This window comes from Harpia harpyja, chromosome 1, assembly GCF_026419915.1.
Source record: "Harpia harpyja isolate bHarHar1 chromosome 1, bHarHar1 primary haplotype, whole genome shotgun sequence".
NCBI classification, from domain to species: domain Eukaryota; kingdom Metazoa; phylum Chordata; class Aves; order Accipitriformes; family Accipitridae; genus Harpia; species Harpia harpyja.
Window position 1 is genome coordinate 17,951,889 of NC_068940.1, and position 26,079 is coordinate 17,977,967.

The following is a 26,079-nucleotide window of genomic DNA, read 5'->3' on the forward strand; positions in this document are numbered from 1 at the left end:
CAGCATAAGAAATTAGAGTCTTCTCAATTTATTTAGTTTCACTTCAGGGATGGTAAAGTGCTTTGCCAGCTTTTCCATTTTCACCAGTCTGAATAATTAATTGTTTTAAATGCCTTTTACATTTTCTGATGAAAAGCAATACTTAAAATTTCATAAATAATAAGCATGGATAATTTGTGTTTCAATTACTGAATTTATAATCTCTGTGAATGCTATTCAGTGCATTGCTAATGTATTTCCGGCCAATAATTTCTAAATAGATGGCTTTCTAATTTATACTTTTTTCCTCTGGAAGTACGTATCTCAAGCTTTTTTTCATCCCATAGGTGCAAATAAAAACAAATTCTTCAATGTACTGACCATATATATTTATATTTCAGGATTTGTGGATAATCTACATTTTTAAAATGCAATTATAGTCATACTTTCCCCTTCATCATTCTAGAGCAATTGTTAAACATAAGATGAATTAAACTTCTATTTTCATTTGTTAGAAATACACTGAAACCACCAACCAGAATGGAAATTAGAAACAAAAGTTAGAATTTGTTACAATGAATCTGGTATATTCTACAAATATTACAGTCTTAGCTTTTCAGGCTTTCTAGCCAAAGATGACACCTCCCATCTTCAGTCTGTGGCTCTAAACCACTTACGGAATTACTGGAAGTAAAACCGGAAAAAATTCTGCAACAATCATGCAAAAGTGCAATATCCCTACTGACATACAAAAGTAATAATTGCTTAAATATTCTTCTGTTACCTCCATCCCACAGCAGGAAGTTCTGCCTGCTTTTATATTTTTTCTCATGGTTTTAGAAAATAGCTGTTTTATGGGGGGGCCACCAAGAGACATCTAATCAAGGGATCTCCAAATCCATTATGTCTGTTTATAAACATATTAGGACTGATTCAGTAAATTTGGAGGAGAAGTAACTTAAGGCAATTAAACTCGTCTTGTACTTATATCGAGGGAGTCACAATTAATAATAGCAGACACTACAGCTACTTGACCTTGCTTAGGGACTCCATCAGATGGAAATATTGTCAGATCACAGAGGGTGTCTACTACTAGAGTGCCTGGAAGAAACAACCCCTGAACACCTTCCGTCTTTTGCAGTCCAAACAAACCTTAGTAGAACTTAGGCCCTTTTCTTCTTCTTTCCTTTTTTTTTTTTAAGTTATTAAATGCTCATACTGGTATTAGTGAGGAAATGTGAATGTTTATTGGAAATCAGTCAGGAGTCTTCAGAGATCAGGTGGATGAACATTTATAGTGAAAGTACCATCCAATAATTTTAACTGAAGGCCTTTGGCAACTAGTGCTTAATTGCTCTGGTCTGTTTGAATCTTCAGTGAACAGTGTTTCTAAGTAATTCTCTCCATTTAAAATAAATGTAATTGCTAACAAAGCCATATGCAACCTGCACAGTGAATGGTTCAGTGATTAGTGACTAGAATTTCACTTAGGCAGTGATTCATAGTGGAAGCTCAAGCTATCAAAATCATTCTGATTACACTGCTCACTACAAGGATCAGGCATGGGCTGAGGGAATTCATTTTATTTCTGAGAGAGACTAAAAGCAGTACTTTTTACTGATGTAATTTGCTATTGTCAGATCAGAAATCAAATATCATATAATGTTTTATTTCTGAGATGAAATATCAGCCTGCTCTTATAATACTTCCTAAAGAAATACTTTTTTTGTGACAGGGTTACTGAAAAATCTAAGAAAGTACGAGATGGAGATTCATAGCCTCAGCAGCCCTACCTTCACATCACTCTTCTGTTGTCTGTGTATGTTATATAGAGAGTCTATGAAAAGTTTATCACAAGTTAAACATTACAAATTATGAAAGGCTTTTGTATCATTAATATTTCTCATTCTGTATAATTTTTAGACTACATATTACTGTAAGCCTGAACCTTGATACACCTTGTAATAATTCTACTTCCACTGGAAACAGTGGGAATTGTGCACTGTTGAGGACTTAAATGTTTTGCGTTTTCGTAAATCTGAAAATTGCATATAATCTATATTTTAGTTAATTATTAACAGTAGGCAAAGGTAGCTTCATTTCCACAAAAAAGAACCAGCTATTAAAAACAAGGTCCCAAACCAATCTACATACCATCTTTGTTTTATATTAATATAAGTTAATCTTCAAAGTAAACCATACCCTATGACTTCTTAACTTAGGCGACCAGCATCCTATTTCTGTAAACTGGCTTATTTTTGCAGTTAGTTTAAAAAAAAACCAAACAAACTTTTAAAAATACTTTTGAGTGTTCCTATCTCATCAATATCTTCTAGACATCCACAGCATACCCTTCACCCATATGAGACATCACAATTATGTAAGTCTGAGAGGGGTTTGCCTTTTTTTTTTTCTTTGGTTTTTATCCATTAGAAGTATCAACAACATTGAGAAGCCTTAAAAAGGAAGTTTACAAAAAATATCATTTAATATGTACCACAACCTTAGCCTGACCCATCCAACTGGAAAATATTACCCTCAACAACAACAATAATAAAGAAAACAATAACAAAATGTGTATTTTGATATCTCATTTTATGAGTTTTCAGTGGATTATGTAAAAGAATCTGTTGTCCATAGCTGTAATGTAAGTCATCCATATGATGACATAAATTGATACTTGTAAACTAATGACGTACTGAGGGGTACCTAGTGAAGCTATTCACCCACATGCATTACCTCATTACCCTGTGAGCATTCAATAACCCAGTTGAACGTAAAATTCATACAACTATATAAAAGTGGCAGGAAACAGGAAAGCATCCAAGTATCATTCTACTTGCCTATAACCAAATACCTATTTTGACAGTTAATTTCCATAGACGCCTAGAGCGAATAATGGACTATGGAAGGCAACCAATTACATATACACACAGAAACTTCCCAGATTTTTGTCTCATTTGTGGGCATACAGATTTGTCTCATTTGTGGACATACAAATACACTGTCACACGTCTGATACCACTCTGACTAAGGTTTATGCAATTTTTTAAGGATCCGGAATCAACTGAGTCCACGAACAGGCACTGCATTATCTTACAGAAAATACATAATAACAACACACAACGAACACGTACTTGCCAAGCAATGGAAAATGTTGCTTGAACTAGTGCTGACCTGAATTAAACACTCATCCTTTGAAGCACAGCAGTGTTTGGAGGCAGAGTACATTAAGTCTGTGTTAGCACATACATGTATTTAATGAGAAGGCTGTAGCTGGTCCAAAGAGCAGTCTTTGAGTCACACAAACATTAGAAATTGTATAATCGCAGTACATACCTTCCTCACCCCAACTGTGGTGGCTTTAACCACGGTTAGTAGAGCGACAGAGCTGAGTTCACATGACCTTGTTTTTCCAGCTCCTGAGCAGGCTTGACCAAGAGCAGCCCAGGCCTCTCTGCCTGAACCCAGCTGCCATGCATAGCAGTACTAAAGACAGCTGAAAGCTATTTCACCCTTCTGCAGTGATGCAGCCCTTTAAAACCAAGCAGGAGTCACAGTTTGCTCATAATGTGCTCAGAAGTACTATGCCCACCTGTTGCCTGTTAGGAAAGAATTTGAGCACACTGGAAAAGGGTTACTCTCTTAAGGCTTTTAAATATAGTTGGTGTTAATTATGAGTACATTTTGTATTCAATACATTTCTATTTCAATATGAAGCTACAACATCAGATAAGCAATGTTCCCTATTTGGGAGCAGCTCAATTCTGGTATAGACAGACTGACTGCTTGAGAGGAAAATAAATGGATAAGGGAATCAGGCAGAAGAAGTTAAACACAGATCAACAAATCGTATTTACGTAACTGTCAAATCACACAGCTTCTACCAAACAGATGAGTGGGTACTTCTTTAAATATAACATTGTTTCAGTATCTTTCACACAGATCCCTGCACAGATGTGGTTTAAAAATACCAGGCACCTTGCACAAGTGGGGGATGTGAACGTGCAGAGTAAGGTCCAACCCAGTGAAAGAAACATTTAAATACACAGTTCTCTTGTTTGAAAACAAATAGAATTCACTGGCTGTGTAATTGCAAATAATTGCCTAATAGTAAAACTGAAGTAAATAAAGTCATTACCTACTTACACTATTCCATGGTGCATGATATAACTGAGCACGGTGGACATTTTACATTGTCACACAGAGTTTTTAAGTACTTTATGTATTTATATAAAAATATATAAAAATGTATAATATATTTTTAAATATTTTTACTCTTAAGAGTACTGGGCTGTATTCCTTACAAAAATGAAGGGGAAAAGCTCCACCTTTACATCCAGTTGCAATTCGGCAGACTAGTTCAACCAAGTTATAAATCCTCTTAAAACAAATGGGACTTAAGCATACGCTTAGAAATGGGATGGTGCTGAAAAGGAAATTTTTAATTATTTGGTACTGTACCAGGTGCAGGTGCGCAGGCGCCGGCAGCGTCAGCAGCAGCAGCGGTGGCGGGAGGCTCTGCAGGGGCAGCGGCCGCTCCTGTGAGGAGAGAGGCGGGGCTGCCCCGGGCCGGACCCAGCCGGTTCCCGCCGGCTCCAGTGGCCCCACCGCCGGGCACAGCTGAGCCCCTCAGCCTCGGGGAAAGCCTGGGGAAGAAAGGGCAAGGGCGATGTGCCCATGAAGCCGAGAGAATAACGCAAAGCAGCTGACTTCTATCTCAACACAAAGGGGAAGAGAGGGCGGCCTTTGTTCTAGATGAGCAGCTATCAACAGCTGAACGGATTAACTGGAGGTGTAAATACCTCCCTGAGTTAGCCAGACCAGTACGGGGGAACGAATGCTGCTTCGGCCCAACACAGAGTACAAAAGCCAGACCACCAGAAAAAGAACTTCGAAGAGAGCAACGGGCTCGAGCTGGTTTCAGCGCACACGTTCCCACCTGGCGCGTGGGGACCCCCAGCATCGTGACGGTGAGTCTGTCATGGAGACCGGTAATGGGAAATACATTGGCATGGTGTTTGAACTGTGGATTGCAATTGCTGTGTTTTGCCAAGTGTGACTTACACGTGTATTGTGTTTTCAGTATAGCTTGTATCACTCTGCTAAATCAGAAATCCCGTGTAACATCACGCATCTTCAAGTAAGTATAGTTGATATTAAACACTATGTTCTCCACAAGTGAAATACCTAGAACCTGGTCAGAGTATTTGACTCCGACAGTCTCACCATCCTACTCTATTTTAATTAGTAATAAATTAATTTTCCCCGATCGAGTGTGTTTTGCGCATGACAGTAATTGGTAAGGGATTTCCCTGTCTTTATCTCAACCCATGAGTTTTTCCATTTTATTTCCTCCCCCTGCCCTGTTGAAGAGGAGGAGGAGTGAGAGAGCACCTGAGTGGGCATCTGGTCAGCCAAGGTCAACCCACCACAGGGACCTCCACTGGAAAAAGGACAACTAACCCCACAAACTAAACAATTTATTCTTGATTATTGCAATTTAAGAATAGTGACACAATTTTCTAGCTACAGAGAGAACAATCTCACTTGCAAACTAATTGTGAGATGAGAGTATAAAACATCAAGCAAGCAGATACAGCACAGACCATTCTTCTTAACTGTTGGTGGAAGACTTGTCAAGTGACCTTGCTGTTGCTGTTGAAAACCTGTTCCACTGTAGCAGAGTACTACCACTTTGTACTTCATGTCATACAAAGGAAAATGTAAATGAGGCTATAAGAAGTCTCTGTACCAATTCAAGAAGAGAGTTAAAAGTGAAATACGACTGCATTTCTTCCTTGCTCAGGACTTAGGGATGTTGTATCTGACTATTCAAGATGGGATTATAAATCACGCTATAGAGATTAACTAACCCTCACCAATCATTCACTGCTTTAGAGCATTTGTCTTCCCATGGATAAGATTCCATAAGTAACAAGCCTTACTGGGATATACATATATTAAAAAGAAAAATGCATTAATACCTAGGCTAAGGTGAATGTTCGCTCTTACGCATAATGACATTAATGCTGCAAAATCCATATTGGTCTAGCTTACATTTAAAATTCTATTACTACATTATTGATTAATCACTTGAACTTTAAATTTAGTTGAGAATGATCTGAATGATTCAAGTACTTTATCAATTTATTCTAGAATACCTTGCCTGTCAAAATGAAGGAATTGGAAAGTATTCTTTACTTGAGCAGTAGAAATTCTTTTTTGTCCAGTTGCCCTTGAAAGTATATGGTACAATCTTAACTGTATGCTAGAAAAATAATATATATTGGAAATAACAATGAGTAACATTTCAGGTATTTTATGTATCTTTCAAAAATATACTTTCCTATAGCAAACAATTATATATCTATTGGTTTTATTCTACTACTGCAACACATATTGATGAAGGCCAAACTTTCTAATGTACTACCAGATCACATCAGACTCTATATCCATATTTACTAAAACTGAGTACTTATAGAAGAACATGTACCCACCAAAGCATGAACAAGTTGTTCTAGCCACTTTTTTCTAACCTATCTGCCAAAAATCTCACAGAAGGAATTTCTCTGTAGCCTCATGTCTTATCTGGCAATTCCTCTGTCTAGTTAGCAAAACACATGTATCAGCTAAAACCAATTCTTTATACGCCGCTGACTAGGTCTGACTGGACTGATGCGGCACGAAGAATTTCCATAAGTCATAACACAGGATTTTAGAGCCATGGTTCCAAGGTACTCTTTTTATTTTTGTAATATTTTTATGGCAAGGTCCAGTTGTTATTTTACTCTTCTGGCTGTCTTTAGAAAGAACAGAATGAAGTTCTTTAGGCAATAAAATTTACATTAGTAACATGACTGTACGTAACTCAACACAATATAAACATTTATCAAATCATGGAGGAAAAGAAAATATTTCTCAACCTGAACCTTAATTCTGTATTCAAATTAGGAAAGTAATATCATACATATTGATTTCAGTCAGGTCAAAATTTGGCCTGACATGAATCTTCATACAAAGAAGGATTTGTATGAAGGATTTTACCAAAACTTCCCTGACTGGGGGGGGGGGGAGCATTCAGAGATGACAGAAAAAAATGAAACCCAGAAAAGTAAGGATACCATTTGAAATACTGTGACACCACATTGAGTATAGAAGGAACACAATATGCTTTTAAGAACACTGTTGAGGAATTTGTTTATAAAGAGAAAAATGAACAAACTACTTATCTGTGACATAACATCAACCTCTTCGTCTTAGGTGCAAAGTATCAGCCGAGAGATCCTAACCATTTTACTTGGAAATCATCAAGCTTTCTTAACTTGGTGTTCTATCTTGATGGGTTTAACTTTCTTAGCTTTCACCTGACATTTATAGAAAGATAAGTCTGCAATGTGCATATGTGCGGGTACGCATGTGAAAGTGCTTGTGTCTAAGATACTGGATGCATAAACTAAGCAGCCTGTAATATTTACATTGGAAAATATAATTTCATTTTTGATGCTGATCATTTTCAGAGACATTTCCAATTAAAGCTGGGCAAATTTTGCACTATCTCAGCATCTCAGAATGGAAAACATTTCAGTCAGTAGACCAGCAAGCACTACAGTTGTCTTGCCTAAATGACCCCACCCCAAAATGTATTTAAGATCAAATGATGCCTTGTTTTGTTTGAAAAGATTTTTTAATTACACTTATGTCACTGACAACAACCAAAATCAAACTATTTAACCTTTTACCAAGTGCTGGGGTAAAGCTTTTTTGTTTTGTTGCCAAAATATGTAGCATTTATGTTGTAGTTGACTGTTATTTGCCTGGAAAATATTGTTTAGAATTTATTTTGAATGGACCACTCTCCATACACTTACAAAGCTTTCTCTACTGCAGTGGGATAACTCTGCTGATAATAGACTCACTTAAAGGAATCACACTTTGTAACCTTCAGGGAGGGAGGATTTATTATTTTGCCTTCTAGCAGTAACTTTTATATGTACTTCTCTAAAGGACCATACCCATGTATTCTTCCCAATGCATTACAACCAGGACTATTCAAAGATACGGTTATCTTTAATCTTCAACAACTGTATTTTTTCAACAGATCTACTAAATTACATGACCAGACTTTAATTATCTTTGGGATGAAACACATACAGTGGTTTTTTTTGATTTATAACAGAACGTGATGAAAACGTGTCCAGACATTGCTTCGATTGTATCAGATACATGCTCATTATTCTGCTTTCAATGCAGATTTCGTTCTCCTTTCAGTCACACCACTGAATATTAAGAGTAACTGGGCGGGGGGGGTGGGGTGGGGGGGGGTGGTGCAGAAAGAAAGAAAAGTAAAATCACCATGCTGAAAACAAGAAAGGGACGAAAAGTGTTGCCAAGGTAAGCATTTAGGAGCTAAGCAATTTGGCACCAGCAACCATCATCTTCACAGGTGAAACTGAGATGATTTAATAATTATACCCCAGGCTTTCACAGACATACAGTCACAAAAACAAAAGACCCTGTAGCTGAAAACCAAAGCCAGTCACTTAATATACTAGCAATGACTAATTAAACTGAAGAAAGCTGGATTTCACAAGGATTTTGGAACTATCTACAGCATCGCAGCAAGATGAGAGTCAACATTTCACTAGGAGATAGAAATAAGAAAGCGGCTGCAGTGCTAAGCAGCAGAACACAGTTTGTTGATTTGTGCCCCAATTATGTCTTTAGTACCTCCCAAAAATGCAGAGTTAAAACTCAAAATTTTGCTCACTTCCTGTATTTTATTTTCTTTTTCTCTTAGCAGAAATCTATTTATGCTAAACAAAAAAATATCATTTAATGTTAAAGCCAGGAAACATGAAAGAGGAAGGGAGCTAACAGAGTAACTGAAAATAAACGTAAATGTCATTCACTGCTGTTCTAACAAGGTGACTCATGTTAAAAAAATTAACATTTCTAGCTTAGATATTAAATCAAAAATCTTTATCACACAAAAGAAGAGTACGGATGTCTTATACAGCTTTTATGAGGTACAACGAATATTGCAAGGAATGGTCTAACTTACCTTCTCATTATTCTAGCTGTCTAACAATAAATCTACTGATTTCAAGTATCAGATGTGAAGTCTTTCTACATGTACCATGTTTTCTACCTAACCAGTTTACCCCTAAGGCCTTTACAAAAATTGCTTTTGTTTTGCAGACAAAACAAGAAAAGACTCAAGTCTTATATTGCGTAATTTTTGCATGGATATGATAAAAAAATGAAGACTAATTAATATAAAACTGATTCTAGTTCTTTCTTCTTTCTGGAATCTTAATAAAACAGAGATAATTTAATCTGTGGCATTTGTCAACAGTTGCAAATGTGTATCGCATGACAAGCTCTTCTGACATTAAATCAGAGGGGAGTCCCCCACTGCATTTCAACATACATCTTGATGGAGGTGTTTTGGAAAAAACGCTGTTGCCTTCAGGTTCCATAATTTCCTGTCTTCCTTCTTTATATGATTGTTGTATTGGACTGCAAGTTCTTTGTATTTAATGTCTTCAAATAAAATCCTGCACTCACCAGAATTTTACATATTCCATATTAAGTAGGAGCTGCTTCAGTATCCTGTTTTCTGTTTCTAAATTGCCCAATAAAAAGAATTCCAGAATCTGTTTTCCTGTTTGGCTATGGCTCAGGGTTCGGTGTCTCAGGAAGAAATTTGCCATGGTGAGACACATCTTGCAAGGTATCTCTTGTGGTGAGACATTTCTCCAGTAGGCAACAATTGGTGATCTATACAGTCAGGGATGTTAGGAACTTCTTCCCAACACTAAGATTTATTATCTGTTGAAAAACCTCAAATATAAAGATTAAACAATATGTTTATATCTGTATTCAAATCAAATCAGGCCCAAATTTCCATAACTGATCCTGGTACTGGCCAATTTTAATTTAATTGGCTGTTCTGGACATTGTTAAACTCTTGGCAATACTTATTCACCATTCAGTGCTAGGAGTCAGAATCTGCAAACGATCTCTTAGGGTATTTTTTTGTTGTCTGTCAAGCAGCAATCAGTTTATAATGTATGAATGGAAATATATATTTATCCAAGCATGCATTTGTCTATACATACTATATCTTTCTCTTTAGAAAAAATATATATGATATATATGTAAACACCTAAATTAAAAAAAAAAAAAAGATGAAATCTATTTGACAAGGCCTGAAGACATGAGGAAAACATCTCAAAGTAAGTGCAAACTATGTTTGTTACTAGTTTGTCTAACTGGTTCACATTACATCTATGATATGAGCAAACTTTTGTTACGAAGAAGAAAAACAGGTGTCTCCCATATGCATTGCTGTATAACCAATATTGTAAGCAGTGGACCAGAGTGAATCTTTTTCCTGCTCAGAATCATAAACTTGGAGTTACAATCTCCAAAAAAGGAGACATTACTATACAGTGGGATCATAAGCAAGTCTAAACCTTTATTCTATATATTCCTTTAATGTATTTGGGTTCACAAAGGATACAAGTTGGTAAAAATAGAGATGATGTTTACTGCTGTTGGTGCTGATGAGAACAGAGATGTCTTCCTGTGGAGGCTGCTGGCCTGTATAAATACAGGGACTTCAGTTATTGTCACTTACGCTGAAATGATAAATCTGGGGGTTTTGTTTGTTGGTTTGATTTTTTTTTTTTTAAGTGTTTAAGCAAGTTTACACAGCCTGGGGGTAATTATTTGCTAGGAAATTAAATCTCTCCAGCTCTTCCATCTTACTTTCATACTTGTCAGCTCTTCCTATCAGCCTCCTCCACCTTTCAGAGCACTGCTAATTCACGTTAAAGTCAAGCCTGTGTTTATGTTACACAAGGATTTTGTTCACTACAATAAGAGGACATATGTATAAATAAATACTGTATCTAGGATTTTGCTTGTTCTTTACATTGAATACTACCTAATTGAAGGAGACAGTGTTATCTGCAAAAAGTGCTGTTGAAATGTTTTAAAATTATAAATATTTTAGTCTTCTGATAAGTTAAAATGTTCTGTAAATTATTTGGCAATTACAAGTTGTTTTTACATTGCTTTATGGTTGTTAGCCAACTAATCACAAGACAGGAGAACAGTGATTCATATTATGTTAAACAAAATGCCAAGTTTATAAGGTTCCTATATTTAATAACTCTAAAGCTCAGTTCCATTATTTTTATATAGTTTGAAATGATACTGAAATACTATTAACAATAATGTAATCTGATATCGAAAAAGAAACAAAAAAAAAGAGTCTTTCCTTAAGGCTGCATTAGCAAACCAAGAAAACCACAATCTTTTGCTAAACTAATTTTAGACAGTGAACAAAGAGAAAAAAGTACTATAAGAACTTGGTTGTGGGGAACTTCCCTTCCACCCGAAAACACCCAACAAAAACCTTGTAGTCAATTGCATGGTTTAATAGTAGACCCATTAAAAATTCTGATCAGGATCAACAGCAGAGAGACAAGTTTTTTCAGGGGTTTTAAATATTTCTTGAACATAGAAAACGAAATATTTATCAGGGACACTCCAAAAGGCAAAAAGTATGTGACTCATATTAATAGAGAAATAAATCTGAGAATAATGATTTTGGACACTTTGGAAATTAAACAGTAATACATTTTCATTTGCAAGAAAAAAAAAACCAAGAAATTACTCATGATCCTATTTGTGAAGGTCAAAACTGTTTAAATAACTACATAAACACAGAAACTTAGTCCAGGATTGTCAACAATAGTCATTTTCTTAAAGAGCCCATTTTAAATTGTGATACAATCTTGCTTTTGGACAAAGACTTACCTTGCAAACTAACTCTAGGCCAAGCAAGCACAAATATTTTATCCTCTTGTCTTACTATCTGTCTTACAAGAACAGGAAGCTTTACTTTTCAGGAATGCTTCTGTTTAAGTGGCTAAAGCTTAAATGTTGGCTTTGTGAAGGTAGTTGATTTTATCCAATAAATATTTAATATGTCCAGAAAAATGCCGATCATTCTGTAAAAGCTTGTCTTGTTGGGAAATATCATCAAGGCAAGGGAGGTATAAAAGGAGAACATTTGAAACGTCCAGAAATGGGAGGTATATTTGGTAACCTGTCTGAATACTATTTGGTCTTTTATAAGTCCATCTTTGATTAAAATTCAGCATCAACAACTTCGGTTTAAAATCAAAGTTTAAAAAAACAAGGGGAGAAGGATAAAATGAGCAATGAAAATAACCTTTTGAGTTTCATTTATTTCTGACTCACATTTAAGAGAGGAACTCCTACTGTGTAGAAATGAGGTCTACTATCTATATAGCCAACATGATCATTGCATTTTTTGTTGTGTTCTCAGCAAAAACTTACCAATTTTGTTAGGCACTGCAAAAAACATCACAAAGAATCAGACCTAAACAAGAAGTGGGCCAGGTGAGAAATTCTCAGCAATGTTCCTAGAAGAAATGTTTATGCTTACAACATTTAGATTTAAATGAATCCATCCTTTCAAATACAACTTCATTAATCAAAGGTATTCTTCCTACTCTGTAATGTATGAGGAACAAAAAAACAAGTGGGAGAATGTATCTTATTTGTGTATTAGTGGGATGGGGGAGAGAATCAGAAGGAAAAAGGTAAAACTCGTGGCTTGAGGTAAGAACAGTTTAATAGAACAGAAAGGAAGAAACTAATACTGATAATAACAATAATAAAATGACAGTAATAATAAAAGGATTGGAATATACAAAACAAGTGATGCACAACGCTGTTGCTCACCACTCACCAACCGATGCCCAGTTAGTTCCCGAGCAGCGATCCGTCCCTCCTGGCCAGCTTCCCCCAGTTTATATACCAAGCCTGACATCACATGGTCTGGAATACCCCTTTGGCCGGTTTGGGTCAGCTGTCCTGGCTGTGTCCCCTCCCAACTTCTTGTGCCCCTCCAGCCTTCTTGCTGGCTGGGCATGAGAAGCTGAAAAATCCTTGACTTAGTCTAAACATTACTTAGCGACAACTGAAAACATCAGTGTGTTATCAACATTCTTCTCATACTGAATCCAAGACAACACTATACCAGCTACTAGAAAGAAAATCAACTCTATCCCAGCTGAAACCAGGACACCCAGCTCTTTACATCTGGTCAGGATAACCAAGGTATGTACGTCTAGGTGGACAATTAGATGCAGTCAATAGATGGACAAAGAATTCACTGTAACTTATACTATTATATCAGTATCAGTCTATTTCTTTATCTTTTTCACCACAGATTTTAAGAGACTGTTTATTTTAAAAAAATATTTATTTCCCAGATGCAGCATGAATACACTGACATTCTCAAGGTTTTTGAGGGTCTTAGGTATCCAGAGCTCAACAATGAATCAATACACTTTTTTGTACTACTAAATAAAAAAGGCCCAATTTTACATCCCTGATTGAAATACAGCTTTGGATTCTTGGTCCCACCCCTGCAATTCAGAGCATTAAGTTTTGAAGTTTAGTTCACATCTTTCCTTTATAGGTTATATGCAGTGGCAGTAAGGAAAGTGGTGATCTAGTTTTCAGTAAAAGAATCACACGCATTTATGCATCTTAAAAAAATATAATTTTTTTTTTTTTATACTTGGGTTTTGTTGGACCTTATGGTTTCATTCCAGGTAGAAGCACCTCATTTCACAGTTTGCTGCCTTAAAATTTTTTAAAATTGTATTGCTTAATTTATTGTAGTTGGCCAACATTTTACAGGTGGCCAACCCACTTTCTATTGTCTTTTCTAAGTTAGTTGTTCAGAGACTGTTATCGAGTCAGGCTAAAAGCAACCAGAGAATTCAGGTTTTTTCAGTTTTCATTAATTCAACAAGAATTGCCTTTCCCTACTTACAGATTTTTTTCCAGCTTATTTGGCTTACTTGTGAGTTCTGTTATGGGATTTAGAAGGTATCTGTATTGCTTTAAATTCATTTAGTAAACCCCAAGAGGGTTTCAGAGGCAAAGCTTCTTAGCAAAGGATTGCAGACTTATTGATGAGAAAAAGTTCAGCTAAAACTCTCAATGCCTGCAGTTCAATGCAATTCAGTTAAACTTCTCTGAGTAACTTGTTTATTTGACTTAATATTTATCAATTCATTTAAGTGGTAGTACATACTATGCAGTTAAAACTGTATATAGACACACAGAAATGTATCAAGTACCTTCTGGACAGCCAAGACAAAATAAGCTAAACAAGGCAATTAAAGGAGACAGGTATATCTAGATATATATATAATATGCTTTAATGTGAGAATTTGTTGTGCTGTTTAATCAATAGTTTAGAAACTAATATCCACAGTCATTGCCATAAGAAACATCTTTTTAGCAGAAAACCTAGTGCATTTAAAACAATCTAAAAGATGAGACCTACATTTTTTACAATAAACTGAACAAAAAGTAATTAAAATACATGGCATCAATATGAAAACCAACCATCTGTCCGGGTAACAAAATGTTGTAGTTACAAAACCACAACATTCACCAATAGTATGAAATACAACATTCCTCTTCAGCAAAACGTGCAATTTTGCAATTTTCTAATTAAAAGAAAGCATAAGTCAATATCTTTTTTTCTATATTTTAGTTGCTACAGTGGCATGTCAAATTGTTCTACAGTACCAGTTAGGTGGATAAAAATAGTCATTAAATATCCTTATTATATAAATAAAATGAGATTTGAGTAAGTTACTCAAGATTTCATGGAACATGGGATGAATATCCAAGAAAGGTATAACATGTTATATTCTTCTTTGTGCTTAAGGTCTTTCTCAAAGTGCTGTCTTCCACCTTTCAGTCCTTGTGCATATTACTGAAAAATGTCTTTGTAACAAGCTGCCTAATCCTATATAACTAACTTGAGAGAAGTGAATTAAATCCTCATTTTCCAGACCAAGGCCAGCGCACTAGAATACCCTTTCTCTCATAGTTGCAGTGAAAAGAATAATAGGTCTTAAAAATTGTCTTGCGCCAAACCCAAACCACAATGCTAATGAAAGTGACATCAAAAGACAGAAATAAGAAAATATTGCTCATGCTTTATCTGAAAACTGAAACAATGAGTAAAAGTCATTCATCAAAAAGGGTAGACCAAAAAAAACCAAGGGGAAAAAAAAAAAAGGAAAATCCCAGAAAAAGAACTAAAACTTCAGGGCGAGTTGATGTTCAAAACTCTTAAATTTCTGGCAAAGGCCTACTTTTTATGCTGGGGTTTCCATAACTCTGGATATGCGCCATTACTTCAAAGGCCAATGTTTTAATCATAGTAACAGAAACAGGCACCTTGTCTCCAAGACTTAGAGCTCAGACATGGTATCAGACTTAAGGCTCAGTTTGCCTTCTGCCTCACACAGATCACTGTTACTGTCAACCTGGAAATGCAGCTGTGTGTCTACAATAAAATGAGCTTTTCTTTTGAACCCCAAACTCTGAAAGTCTGTGCAATGTGCACTTTACACAGTATTTCAAAACTTAAAACATTTTGTGCACCTCTGTACCCCAGATACAGCCAAAAGCCCCAGAATTTTGCAGAAGGACAAAGTATATGACAGAAAAATCACAAAAAGACTGAGATCAAAACTTGGAGAAAGATCTGCACTTTTTAATTAAATAAAATTATTTTTTAAACATAACTTGATAAAATATATATAGAGGGGTCTATTCTTAACCCCAGCAAGGGATATTTTGATAAGAGGATGTAACTGAATTTCCTTAAAATTACTGAGGGACTTAGGGACCTGCTTAAATTATCTCCCTTGTTTAATTTGCCATTTGGACATGAAGAGCTGAATATGAATCTTCATAGAATTGGGGAACTTACTGATGGAAGAAAAAGCCCTTAAGTGATGGCTTCCCTATGGAAAACTATTCCACAGCCTAATGTATCTTCCTGTCAGAACGTTTTTCATGACATTTAGTATAGGCTTTCCTGTTCCTAATTCCATCATATTATTAATATATATCTTAATGTACAACATTAAAACCACTTCTAGCCTTCTTGACATTTACATAATTATATTCTTATGGACACCCTTTTGAGTCAAAGCTAAGGTGTCCCTATTTCACTGCTAAAGTTTCCTTCATTCAGTCTCTTAAGTATTTTTCTCTTCCTTTCTTTTCCTAATTAACAATAAACTATTTCCCAGCATAGTCCTTTTGTCCCATTCAATTTCTTCTAATTTTTGTTGCAAGAAATGGAGGTGCTACTTCCCTCACAAGTGATGGAACTTTTGAACCATCCCTCCATTTCATAAAGCAAAGATGTAGTTTTGTGGAGGAAACCTCTGCATAGGAACAGTCCCTTGCATTGGTTGCCCATGCTATAAGGCTATGGATGCAGCAGTCCCCCTTGCAACACAACCTTCTTCACCAGCTGCTACTGGAAGCTGACAGCTGCAAATATTATTAGGCAGGCAATCTACATGGTGAGAAACATGTCCTGCACACTTTTCAGCTTTCAATTATCTGATTTTACAAACTCTTCTTCTCTTACTTTGTCACTGCTCCCAAAACAAAACACCAAAACCCACCCAACCAATCAAATAGCAACCAAAACAGCAGAAGAGTTCTGCATACAGAAACATTTTTTGATATATACTCCATCTTCTGGGATTTTTGTTGCTTACTAAAGGTTGCTTACTTTGGTTACTTGCTTAAGATGCCTTAGTTTCCTTGCATGCACTGCACCAAAGAAACACAGTGGAATTTTCTAATCAAATTGTGATATTATTTAGATACGGAGTGTAGCAAACGAAGTACCTCAAAATCCGAATAATGGAAATATAAAGTAAATACAGCATTATGCAAATGAAAATGCAACCCTGAAGTCCTTACCTACATCAAGGGCATATCAAAAGGTGAGATAAAAAGACTTTATACAAAGAAGGTGGCTTATTAAGAGTCAATGAGAAATTCCAGTCACTTATGTCATATATATCTATCAAAAATATTTGCATTAGGTAGGAATAACTTGGACAACAACTTTGACTTTGTTATTCCCCATTTTATTGCTTTAGATGAACTTGTTAAAATAATGGCTCTTTAATCCAGACTTAAGAGAACTAAGAGGCCATCCCTTAGACAGCCTCACTCTGAAAACTTGATCCTAATAATAAATTTAGGAAATTTCTTTACTCTTTGAAATAAATTATGCCAAACAAGTCTCTCACTGACCAACACTGAGCCCTGCCAGTTGGTTTGGTATTGCTCTGAAGTAAAGCATATACACAGAAATAAAGACAAGTCTAACAAAGTAATCATCATTGCTCATGTCCTCACAAATGAGTTAAACATGGACTACTCTTAGTTTTGAAGCACATTTAAAGAGTGTAAAAGGAGCCAGTAGAAAAAAAGAAGCAGGTTAGGAGACCAAAGGTAAAACAGGAAAATAGCTGTGACAAAAAAATGTAAGGGCATATGGAATCATCAGGCATATGAAATATATCTCATAGATGGAAATATTCTATTACTGCATGCTGGAAACAATTGCAAGGTCTGTACTTGATGCATTCTTAAACTCTTTTGAGAGATTAAAGTAGAGAGAATGAGTTAAAATACCAAAACAAGAAACAACTAGTTACTGAAATGTCAGTTGAAGTGATTAGATGATCTGTTAATATAAATATTTGAAGACAGAAGAGTAGAAATAGCACATATAGGAGTCTGAAGTTCCTAAGATAGTGGTTAGAGAGCCTTTAATAAATTGCACTAACACTGCTGGGCCCTTGCTGTTGTTCATAGCCCATAGCATTAAATTCATATCAAAGCAAACAAATTAACTAGCACAAGCATAAAATAAATTAACAACTGTTGTGGGCTAAGAATCAGTACCAGATGATAATAGGCTACATCCAGGGATGGGAGTAACTGCTTGTCAAGCAGCTGAACCATTAGTACTACAGATGTTTCAAATATACCTACATGATGTAGTATATTTGGTACAGTTTTACTCCAAACTCTGCTCTGCTGTTTGTTTCTTTTAAAACTATTACAGAGGTTGAAATTTAGAAGGACTCATTTGGGGGGAGAAAAAAAAAAAAAAAGGTCAGGAGTGTAGTAAATATAAATCACACCATTAAAATCTAATTACAGAAATTTACTATAAAAATTCCAATGTAATGTTTGGTTTTATATTAAGGGTATATTTTTAGATAATTTATATACAGTTGTTAGATTGTTCAATAACTGTTTTGTTAAATTCAGGAGATCGGTTTCATATACTTATGCACGAACATCTAATTCACTTATTACCATCAGTAACAAATACCACTCCATAAATAAATACGACTCAAGTGCAAAACAGGCTTAGGACATCAATTAATCATTTATCATACATAAGCTATTAATAAGTTACAGTCAGTGAAAAAAGTTCTTAGGAAAAAGGAGCACTAGAATGGACATGAAGCAGTATATTTTTGCTAAATATATAACAATAAATCAGTGAAGGAACAGATTCCCCTTGTGCCCAACCCCCAGATGGAAAGGAAAGTCAGACATTGACATTTATATGATGCTGTCGACTGGGTGCTGAATTGGTCACTGGAGCTGCACTGGGCTGAAGGCAAGAGCCAGGGCACCTCATCTGGTACTCTTCTGGTCCTTGTGTATTCATGCAATACAAATGCTTTACTCAGGGTAGAGCAGGTGGAAGCACAGCAGCTACAGGAGCAAGCTTGCAGAGAGCCCAGAGAGTAAGCTGGCTGATCTCACTTTGAGCAGCTGTAGCTATGAGTGCTCTGAACAGCAACAGTAGCAGGAGGGCCAGCTCTGTGTGATGAAAGGGCTTTGGCAGTTGTGATCTCTGAACTAATTCCAAAATGTCAATGAAATGGCACATCAGGACTAAAAAGAGACTGTAAGGAATTTAATAGCTTAGGGGGGGACATTGCAACTTTAATTAGGCCCAAAAATAGATTTGGGGAGAAAGCAAACTAAGCTTTTATGAATATTAGGATAAGTACAATATTTTTGGTTTATTTTCCTTCCTCTGTGGAAACCGTTCTTTATAAAGAAAAGTTATTTACAGGGATTTCACAGAAATGGGAGTCCCAAAATGAAAAACATTATATGAGAGGAAGAGAAGTTGTATGCACAAAGAGAGAAAAGGAAAAAAAATCCATAATAATTATTATTTAAACAGATTTTTAAATCTTCTCAATGAATAGGGCATTAGTACAAAGAAACTGTGAGCATTATCTGTCTGTAGTAGTATGACTAAAAGATTTCTGAAGAGTCACTGTTGTTTATGTTTTCCTTTACATAATTAAATAATACAGCAAAAAATGAAAGCCAGAATAGGAATCCTCAAATTTACATATTCTATGGGATGGAGAAATGGAGTAATTATTGCAATGCTAGCTTTGAACAAAGGCAACCTGGATTCAATTTCCTAGTTGGATTCAAGTGTCCTATTTAATCTTAAGCAAATCAAAGCCAGAATTTTAAAGGTATTCAACTACTGATTTGAGCACCTTAAAAAAATTTTACTAGCATCTCTGGAAAGAAAGATTCAGGTCACCTGATTTTAGGCCTTTAATTTAAAGATGTGAGGTTCACAATCTATGAATTTATATAGTCACTGAAAAGAGGCAGGCTCCCAACAGAGGAGCTTTTGACTAAACAAGGCATCTAGACTAAATCCCACAAAAGTAAGGGATATTTGGCAGTTATGACACAGGGTTAGATACTTTTGTGCCTGAACCTTTCTCTACTCATTTGTTTGTTTCCTCATTTTTTTTGTAAAACATTCAGTGAAGTGATAGAAATGGTCAAGGATCTGAGAAAAAAAAAGACTGAAAAATACAAGGATTCGTTATGCTAAAGAAAAGGATGAAAGAGGTGACAGTAAATGTAGATGGAATAAAGAATGGTAAAAGAATTGAGAGCAAGAGTTTGTGTTCCCTCTGCTTAAGACAAAGAAATAATCAACTATATAAAAATATGACAAATGGTCCACCAATAAATGTTTTTCATATTGTGATTAAATTGTGGAACCCATTGCTAATGAAAGTTGTTAAAAAAAGCAATCAAACATAGCAGTTGTAAATATGCTGCTTCAGGGCTTTAGAAAAATCTCTAACTATGCAGCTATGAGCATATGATCAGACATTGCAACATTACTGTAGTTTTGACCCTGTCTATCTTTTGAACAACAGTATTTGAGCTTGTGTGCACTCTAGCCCAGATCAGCTGTGACCAACTGATATGGTTCAATAAACCCACTTTATTTTGAGTTTATCACAGGCTAACAGCTCAAGCATAGTCATAGCTAGCAGCTGGTCAATTATTTGTCTGAGAACATTTAGTCTGTACCTATACCTTTAGAAATCAAATTATATTCAAACATTGTCAGTAAGGTATCCCTCTGTCCTTTCTACAAAGTTAATTCACCTTTCTCTGTCAGAGACACCAGGGTGAACTGCATGACCTTTGAGGCCAAAATGGTACGGTACGTCCTAGTTATTAAATATTATGGCTATGAATTTTGAAGTGTTCAACATTGATGCTAAGCTTAATACCAGTCTGAGGTTAACATGAGATCTAAAAAGGTAAAACAGGTTTTGATATCAGAGTATAGATATATCCTACAGCCTCTTGCTCCAGGCATACTCCTCTGAAGACAAGAGCACCAGCCAGTAAGATGAGACACAGACACTACTGGGAATCTAGTTACTAGGAACACAGACATGAAAGGTGTCATCAGGAACTACATGGAGACTTGCTTTCTTGCTATGTGAAATGACAAAGTTCACAAAGCACTCAGTCCTTAGCACTTGAGAAACTACACAAAAAAGTAACTCAGAAAATAAATTAAAAAATGAGCAGTTATACATGTAAAATGCCTGCAGATGACATGGAGATCGTTTAAAGACACAATACCTACACACAGATATTGACTCATGCTTCCCCTTTACCACTTCCTTTCACTTCTTCCCCTTCTTCTATTTCCCAGAAAAAAAGTTGAAGGCTATACTACTAGATATCAGAAAGATACATTCAAGGAAATGTAGGAAAGGAAAATAATTAACAACTTAATCTGTAACAATTTACATTAATATCACAACAGGATAGGCCAAAGGGCTAAGGAGCAGCTTCCGAGTTTTTATGCCTTTAATAGAAGTCTTCCATATTGGAACCTATAAAACAGAAAGCCAGGAGAGCTGATAGATGATCAAGAGGTAAAAGGACCAATCAGTGAGACTAAGGCTATTGCAGAAAGGCTAAACTAATTTGTATTGGTATTCCTAGTGGTGGTAAGACAGTTCTCATACCAAACCTGGATAGGGATCCATTGTCAGAGAAAAGGCTCAGATTTTAAAACAACTAAAACCCATACAAAACACAACACAAAACTCAATAAATTGAACAACCGTCAATCAATAGGATCAGACAGTTCTGCAGCGATTTGATGTCTGTGTTTAATCATAACACCTAGCTAAATATCAGTTCCTATGTGTAAAGCAAACTCAGTGTCAGAGGAGTGAAAGATGGCAAATACCACATTGGTATTTAAGCATAGTTTCAGAGGTGAACCTGCCAAGTGCAGGTATGAAAACCTAATTTCTACACCAACCTATCTGACAGGAGTTATAACAGTTAGTACAGACATCCTAGGTAACCAACAGAGTTCTATCATACTAGGGGGAGGTAACGTAGGGATGTGACACTTCACAGTGTATTTCTTCCAGTAATCCAACAAGCATTTTCATCTGGGTTATGGAGTTGATATAACATGCTTGGTCTTCTGAAAGATTCTGATGAGACACCTCACCAAAACAAATACAGCAATTGAAGTGTTGTAGATATAAAACAAAGTCAACTTCTAAATGAATGTTGATTTAAAAGATAGAAAGCAAAGGACTGGAATAAATGGACAATTTTCACAGTGAAAAGATTAACTGTGTTGATATCCTTCAAAGTATTTCTTGTGAAACCTAAAGAATATCAGAAAGGGACTAGGTAAAGACACAAAACAGATCAAAAATGAAAACTGAGAATAATAGCTCACATGGAATGCATAGCTCAGAATTCCCAGATAAAATACTGATTGCCTACTACTGTAGGCCTTGCGTTAACTGTTTCTTCTGTGGTTTTCCTCAGCATTTCCAGGTGCCGTTCTTGAAGATGAGCTACTGAGATGGACTTTGGCCTGGAGCAGAGTTAGAGTTAAATTTTATAAACTGCGTATGGAAAACAAGAACACCACAAATCTAATGTCTAAAACTTTGTATTCACACTTGGTTAATTAAAGAGTGAGAAGAGCTTTCACTTCTGCATGTAACATTAATAAATTCCTCAGATGTATGATCCCTTGATGTGAGCTTAAGAAAGTATATTAAAAGAACAAAGTTAGCTGGCTCATCCAAATACTTAAAAGGATTTCTTAATTCATGTATATTGTGAAATATCACTGTTAACAGACAGTATCGTATAACATATGCACTGAATTTTTGATGTCTGAAACCTATAGAAATGCAAAGAATTTTCTGTCCCAAACAAAAAATAATTACAATTAATTTTAAAAACAGTCTGATCTTAATTTTAAAATGTTACATCAAGTCACATATCCATGCCTTTTGATCTATAAGGAAAAATTTAAAACTTCTCATCAAAACAAAAACATTTCTAGAGATTGCTTCTGTACTCAGATTTGAACAATAGCTAGCTATTTGCTGAATAGAGATGGCAGTGGAGAACAGGTTATAATCCGCTTGTGAGCTTATAGCCACAGCTATAAAGTTATTACTATCACATACTAAGCAGCTGAGCTGGCCATCCTACACTAATAGTGCAGTATGATCACTGTAAGGCAAATGCAGCCATATTTAACAGTCCTAATAAGAACCTCATATACATGAACAGCATTTTACTGGTATATTGCATCAGAAACATTCATGTTGCTGATCCAAATATATTCTATACACTAAACTTTGTTCCAGGAAAGCGGAAAAATATCACTTGTACTTCAGCCTCTGAACCCAATCAATACCTATAGTGACAAAAGAATAAGTTTTTCCAGTGCAACTTTACCCATACATCTTCCAGCAGAACAGAAATCATACCTTCTGACACCCTGACTTGACTGAAATCACTCATATACACATTTCCTGCTGTTGACACCAGAAAGGAAATAAATTTCCTAGGGTAAGTAGATTTATATAGATATAAATTAATCATACTATGACTGTATCTGTTCAATCACTTTAATAACTATAAAATATTTCAATAACTTCAATAAAACCAAAATCAACAGCAAGAGATTCTTCAGCTAGTTCCAGGCCCACTGAGAAGTGTTCAGGTGATTTTAAAAAATTCTTTGTGGCATATCAAGTAAATGTCTGTGCTTTCCTTTCAATAATCCTTGAATCCATCCGCAGTAAGTGGGGGAGTCTCCAAATGCCTTCTAAATACACATATTAAGATTGAATTGTTCACTCTGGTCTTCATACACTCTGTCAAAGAAATAAATACCCACATTCTTTATCATTGAGGCTTTTAGGAGTTGTGGGCCCTGAACTGATTCCCCAGTGCCTCCAGTTTATGACATCATTCTCCACTAGTTTATTGGATACACCTTTTAAATCCAATTTAATTTGATTTTTCCCTCTAGGTTAAGACAGATATAGATTTTTCTACCACCTGTTCCACAGATGTCTCAAATGACCAAATGTTAGGGAAAATATTGAATCTCTGAACCTTTTTATTTATTTAGGAGGTGCAAGGTATTTAATCTTCCTCGGTATGTTGCAAAGGAGCCAAATCAATCACAAGGATGAACTTCTATAAGTATGGGCAATACATCAAAAAAAACGTTCACTGTCCCCCACTATCTTCAGATGGCAACTTTTGCTAATGTCTTGATTTCCTGGGCAACTTCCACTACGCAAGACCTTAATTCCAAAGCATAAAATACATGCAAGGGTCTGAAACTGAAAAAAACTCAGCAGTATAAAAATTATTGCATCTTAACTGGAGGAAATAATCACAACTTGGACATTAAAATAACAGCTTCCAATGAATATTTTCACGAAAGATATAACATCATTATTTCTTTCAGATAAATTGAATACTTACAGAACATCAAGTTAAAAAAAAAACCCAAACCTTGAAGAGACCACAAATACTTTAGCATAACCCAAACTGCACATTCTTAACCATGTTAAACTGCTGTAATGAAACCTCAGTCATTAAAAAGTATTCTGAACAGTGCCTAACAGGTCCTTTGAGAATGCTGACCATGCAGGGATCTCTTGGTGAGGCAGAACTGACAGTGGCATTAAAATATCTTTATTCTGGGATGTGAGAAACATCCCACTAAAGTGTTAAGATTTCCTCTAACCCTGATTTTTGACTGCAGTTCAAGGGTTTGACTCAGAGTTTTGTTCAAGATATTTGAAAACCTTTCACAAAGAATTAGTGCAGAAAGAGAATCAAGCTTATGCTTTCTCAATGTATGTGTCAGAATCGCTTGGGGAGGAGTTAGCTATAATTGCTTTGAAAAAATATGCACAATGTAAGATATTTTGGCAGCTGATTTTTTAGTGATTCTTGTGCAGTTGTCAGAGCATTACCAAACTACTGTCATCAGCTACAATAAGGTTCCAAAATAAGCCAGCTGGAGTAAGCTCTGGAGTTTGCTTTAAAAGACTTCTCATGTAACTTACAATATTGAATGTGAGTCTTACAAACCACTGCTTATTCCTACACAAAAATCAAGCTTATGATGCCCATGTTTAACAAGAAATGATTTTGTACAGTGTATTGTATTCCTTACTCAGATTTCACTCCATGCTTTCGGTCACGGAAACCCAGAGACAAATGAGTATTTCCAACACACTTCAAAATTATTCACATATTTCTTTCCTCAGATCATTAGCTGGATGAACGGCTGTACCATCTATCCCATTCATCACTTCTGCTTAAATTGATAGGACAGACAAAAAATCCTGATTGAATGTAGTACTTTAAAAGATGGAGAATCATGCAGTCAGTAAGTTTTCCATCCAACTCCAGGCCATCTCAAAGACTGCAGTAAATGCAAGTAAAAAAAAAAAAATCACCTCCATGCTATCAAATCTTAAACTAAGCTTTTACAACTCGGAGGTAATTTTTTTTCTCTCTAGGTTAGTCTGGTCTTCAGGTTTAGTTCAGCTGATTATAGAACTATGATTTTAATGTAAGAGTATTGGCAGCTTAGCTTAATTATTTCTACATCCAATCCAAATTTGAAGTGGAATAATGTGTAACTGGACAAGCACATTTTTATCATGGCATTTAGAAGTCCACAAAGAAAAGCTCCTCCCATCATCCCCCTGTTTTTAAAGGTGCTTTGAAGAAGACCTGCTAGAGCAGCAACTGCTGATGCACTCATTGGCATTCTGGAAAGCAAAACCACCATCCTCTGCTGATGGAAAAAAGCATCTCTGCAGATTCTTTCCACTCTGGGCCACCTGATATATTTCACATTTTATATATCCTATGAAGAATGACATTCATATGAATGATAACTTTACCCTTTGATAGTCTAATCCTTCCAAATACACTCAAGATTTCACACACCTCAGCGATCCCCCAAGGAACAAACTGAAGAGTAAAAGATACTGCTTGAACAAGAATGCGAAGTGACAAATATAGCCATCATTTGTCAGAGCGAGCTATATCACAATAAGAGATTTCTCAAGAAGCTGTTGTGCCACGTTATTAACCTCACATGCTTAACATTCTCTAGAAACCTTAGATTTCATTCCTGGATAGAATTAACCCCACCACCATAATGTGCTCTCTTAACTACACAGGCAATATTTTTTTACACCCATAGAATCACAGAAAAAAATTTGTTTCATCTTTGCTACTTTATTCATAGTGCCAAGAAAAAGTGTTCTCTATGAAGACCTTATTGCCAAAGCAGCATGTAATTCGTAACTGATTGCCTTACAAAACTCAGTTTATTCCCATATAGAGGTAGGATATGCCTTCCTAGAACAGCGACTTACTGTGGAATATGTTGGGCTAAATACCTCCAGAGGACATGGAAGCTTTGCCTGTGCTAGTTTACTCTGGCAGATGGAG